Raw genomic sequence first — 5000 nt, 5'->3', positions numbered from 1 at the left:
TGCTCCTCCTCCTCCTCCTGCTGCTGCTCCTCCTCCTTCTCCTTCTCCTCTTCTTCCTCCTCCTTTTCCTATTCCTCTTCCTCTTCCTCCCCATTTTCCTTCTCTTCCTATTCCTCTTCCTCCTCTGCCTCATCCTCCTTCTCATCCTCCCCCTTCTTCCTTCTCATCCTCCTCCCCCTCCTTCTCATCCTCCTCCTCCTCCTCCTTCTCCTATTCCTCTTCCTCCTCCTTTTCCTTCTCCTCTTCCTATTCCTCTTCCTCCTCTGCCTCATCATCCTTCTCATCCTCCCCCTCCTTCTCCTCCTCCTCCTCCTCCTCCTCCTCCTCCTCCTTCTCCTATTCCTCTTCCTCCTCCTTTTCTTCTCCTCTTCCTATTTCTCTTCCTCCTCTGCATCCTCCTCCTTCTCACCCTCCCCTCCTTCTTCTCTTCCTCTTCCTCCTCCTCAAACATCTTTCTTTCCTCCGTTGCCCGTTCCCCTGCTTCTCTATCTCCTCTTCTTCCTTCTCCTCCTCCTCTCTCTCCTACTCTTCCTCCTTCTCCTCCTCCTCCTCCTCTTCCCCAACTTTCTTCCCCTCCTCTTCCCTCCCATCTTCCTCCTCCCTCTCCTTCTCCTCCTCCTCCCTCTCCTTCTCCTCCTCCTCCCTCTCCTTCTCCTCCTCCTCCTCCCCCTTCCCCACCTGCTTATCCTCCTTCTCCTTCTCCCTTCTTTCCATCCTTTTGTCCGATATCTGCTCTTGGCTCTCCAGCAGTAGCTACCCTCCACCTCTCCGCCTCCAGTTCTTTGTGTTTAATGCAGCCCCGGCCCTTCTCTCTGCCTTCATCCCGGCTCCCGCCAAGCTGTCCGTCTCATTTGCGGCCTTTGGCTCCATATCTTTCTTCGGTGTATATGTCCTCCTCCTCCTCCTCCTCCTCCTCCTCCTCCTCCTCCTCCTCCTCCTCCTCCTCCTCCTCCTCCTCCTCCTCCTCCTCCTCCTCCTCCTCCTCCTCTTCCTCGTCCTCCTCCTCCTCCTCCTCCTCCTCCTCCTCCTCCTCCTCCTCCTCCTCCTCCTCCTCCTCCTCCTCCTCCTCCTCCTCCTCCTCCTCCTCCTCCTCCTCCTCCTTCTTTTTATCCGTCTTTTCTTTATTCCTGTGCCTTCCTCCCGCCTCTGCTGTTGCTAACCAAAGGGAAACGATAGCTTCACTACCCCCACCGCTGCAGTAGTCCTCTCTCGTACGGCACGGCCTCATCCTTAGAGCACTTTCACTGTTGTCCACGACTTATATATTTGAAGGAATTAAGGGATCAGATCTTTATCTTATTTTTTACTTTGTTATTATTATTATTAATGTTGTTGTTGTTGTTATGATATATATATATATATATATATGTATATATATATTTACATATATATATATATTTATATTTATATTTATATTTATATTTATATATATATATATATATATATATATATATATATATATATATACAATAATTTCTTTCACGTTTCCATCCCCTTCTCACCCCCCTGATCTCATCATTTTGTATCTCAACCACATCGCCTTCCTTTCCTTCTCTCTATCTTCCTCCTTCTACTTTCTCCTTGTCTTTTTCATTCTTCTCTCCTTTCTCTTCTCTTCTCTTCTCTTCTCTTCTCTTCTCTTCTCTTCTCTTCTCTTCTCTTCTCTTCTCTTCTCTTCTCTTCTCTTCTCTTCTCTTCTCCTCCCTCTTCTCTTCTCTTCTCTTCTCTTTTTTGTCTTATCGTATCATGTCTTATCTTATCTTAACTTATCTTTTCTTAAGTTATCTCATTTTATCCCATCCCATCTCATTTCATCTCATCTTACCTCATCTCATCTCATTTCATTACATCTTATCTTTCTTCCTTCCTTATCCTTCACACACTTCCTGCATACCTTGCACATTCTACTTTTTCAATTCCTCCTCCTCATCATATCTATTTTCCTCTTTCTCCTCACCAACCCCTCCACTCCTGCCCCACTCCCCTCCTCGCCCCAACCCACGCGGTGGCACCTGAAAGACTTTTGTGTGTTCTTGTTGTACAACACAAATAAAACCTCTCGCAGTACACTGCATAGTCTTTCCCAACTCCTCTTCTTGCTCTGCGAGGCCATCGCAGAAACAATACGTATGTGGGAGTCAGGTGAGGGAGATGGGGAGCCACTTTAGACTGCGAGGCTCTCGAGGAACCTGAAATGGCCATGTGGACATAATGGCCATGCAGAGCTCCAGATGCCGCGCCAGACTACCTCACCCCCTTCCGTCCCTTCATGCCGGCTGTCACCGGAGTCATCTGTTCCTTTTGGTCGTGTTCCTTCGAAAGCAAAACGACCCTCGACTTCCTCGGTTGACCCCTTCCGTAGCTGGCGGCACGTTTCCTTTTGTTCCCGGCTGCTGCCAAGCAACTTTCTTTATCTCCGCGGCACTCTTTGCTTCCGAAGAGGCTTATTCGAACAAGTGTACCAGAACTGTATTGATGTCTAAATCTAAGTCTAAGTCTAAGTAGAAGTATGTATAAGAGTGTGATTCACCATGGTCTTCGATCACGTGTTGGAATCGTGATTGACAGTTATTAACACCCCCGGAAGAGAGCTCAGAGCTCGTATGACCAATCTACGGGTAACACTGTGACTTTACACGCACACACACACACACCCAACTCCCCGCCCACGAGAGTTGGAGTAACAACACACTTAGCAGCGATACTGAAATTGTTTCAGCCCTGGGCGAGATTCGATCCCGGACCCCCGTAGTGACAGGCGAGAACACTAACCACCTCGCCACGAGATTGCGTGTGTGTGTGTGTGTGTGTGTGTGTGTGTGTGTGTGTGTGTGTGTGTGTGTGTGTGTGTGTGTGTGTGTGTGTGTGTGTGTGTGTGTGTGTGTGTGTGTGTGTGTGTGTGTGTGTGTGTGTGTGTGTGTGTGTGTGTGTGTGTGTGTATTCACCTCGGATCTGCTGCAGTCTCTGTCGAGACACCCAGACACCACCCTACGGCAGTGAGTTCAGAGCTCCTTATTAGCCGATCTCTGGGTAGGTCTGAGACCACTCACACACCACACACCGGGACAGCAAGGTCACAACTCCTTGACTAACGTCCCATACCTACTCGCTGCTAGGTGAACAGGGGCTACACGTGAAAGGAGACAAACCCAACTTATCTCCGCCCGACCGGGGAATCGAACCCCGGTTCTCTGGCATGTGAGGCCAGTGCTTTACCAATCCGCCACCGAGCCGTGTGTGTGTGTGTGTGTGTGTGTGTGTGTGTGTGTGTGTGTGTGTGTGTGTGTGTGTGTGTGTGTGTGTGTGTGTGTGTGTGGTGTGGGTGTGTGTGTGTGTGTGTGTGGTGTGTGTGTGTGTGTGCGTTTGTGTGTGTGCGTGTGTGTTGTTGTGTGTGGTGTTGTGTGTGGGTGTGTGTTTGTGTTTTTGTGTTGTGTGTGTGTGGGGGTGTATGTGTGTGTGTGTGTGTGTGTGTGTGTGTGTGTGTGTGTGTGTCTGTGTGTGTGTGTGTGTGTATTCACCTCGGGTCTGCTGCAGTCTCTGTTGAGACAGCCAGACACCACCCTACGGCAGTGAGTTCAGAGCTCCTTATTAGCCGATCTCTGGGTAGGTCTGAGACCACTCACACACCACACACCGGGACAGCAAGGTCACAACTCCTTGACTAACGTCCCATACCTACTCGCTGCTAGGTGAACAGGGGCTACACGTGAAAGGAGACAAACCCAACTTATCTCCGCCCGACCGGGGAATCGAACCCCGGTTCTCTGGCATGTGAGGCCAGTGCTTTACCAATCCGCCACCGAGCCGTGTGTGTGTGTGTGTGTGTGTGTGTGTGTGTGTGTGTGTGTGTGTGTGTGTGTGTGTGTGTGTGTGTGTGTGTGTGTGTGTGTGTGTGTGTGTGTGTGTGTGTGTGTGTGTGTGTGTGTATGTGTGTGTGTGTGTGTGTGTGTGTGTGTGTGTGTGTGTGTGTGTGTGTGTGTGTGTGTGTGTGTGTGTGTGTGTGTGTGTGTGTGTGTGTGTGTGTGTGTGTGTGTGTGTGTATGTATGTGCATATGTATGTGATGCGTGCCATTTGTTTTATGCTGGAAAACGGATGAATAGATTTTCTTGAATGCCGCAGGCTACGTGCATGCAATGGTCTCGTTCACAGTCAGCACCCTCACCCTCGACTTCGCTCTAGAACTCACTCTTGACCTCAGCCTCGACCTCGCACTCAGTTTCTGTCCATCAATGTCCCTTCCCTCCCACTTATGGTTTTTTTTTTTTTTTTTTATTCTTCCTCCTCATCCTCTATGTCTGTTTCTGTTCACCCATCCTTTTCCGGTTCTCATTTATTTCTTCTTGTATCCTCCCTCCTCTTCCCCCCTCTTCCTTATATTACCTTATCCTTATCCCCATCCTCATCCTTATTCTCAACCTCATTCTCATCCTCATCCTGATCTTCATCCTCGTCCATCTGACCTTCATATCTTGACTTCCATATCTGTCAGGTTTTCTTATTTCTTGTTTGTTTCTATCTCCTCATGTTCTCTGTGTGTGTGTGTTTTTTTTCTTCTTTTTCTTTCTTTCTTTTTTTTTCTTTCTCTCTCTCTTTCTTTCTTTCTCTCTTTTCTTTCTTCTTTCTTTCTCCCTTCTCTATTTCTCTCTTTCCCCCCCCCTCTTCTCTTCTTTCTCAATTTTTCTTATTTCTTGCTTGGTCCTCCTCTTCCCCTAATCGCCTCTCCACATCCTCTTTGTCCCTCCACTTCACCCTCTACCTTTTCCTCCATCTTTTCTCTAACTCCCGTTTCTCGTACTCCTCTGTAACTTCAGAGCTGACCTCCACAGAATCTAACTTTTTCCTCACGACCCCGACTATGGCTGAGGTGGACCCTGGGGGGGGTCTTCCCCCCCTCCAAGTTCCCTCCCCCTTCCCCCACCTCCACACTCATACTCTCCCCAACCCCAACAACCCGGAGTGGAGGAGCTACGCATGACGAAGAGAACCCATTTGGCGAGGC

The 5000-nt window shown here is 49.0% G+C and overlaps 1 protein-coding gene across 1 annotated transcript in view; it reads left to right on the top strand.

Annotated features, from left to right (window-relative positions):
* The window catches only part of LOC143033178 (uncharacterized), a 284443-nt gene that overhangs the window by 157902 nt on the left and 121541 nt on the right, over nucleotides 1-5000 (top strand). The gene's annotated exons all lie outside the window — the stretch shown is intronic.

This window comes from Oratosquilla oratoria, chromosome 15, assembly GCF_046742065.1.
Source record: "Oratosquilla oratoria isolate Oo_2021 chromosome 15, ASM4674206v1, whole genome shotgun sequence".
Classification (NCBI taxonomy): Eukaryota; Metazoa; Arthropoda; class Malacostraca; order Stomatopoda; family Squillidae; genus Oratosquilla; species Oratosquilla oratoria.
The sequence above is the reverse complement of the archived record's forward strand: the minus strand, read 5'-3'. Positions and strand labels throughout refer to the sequence as shown.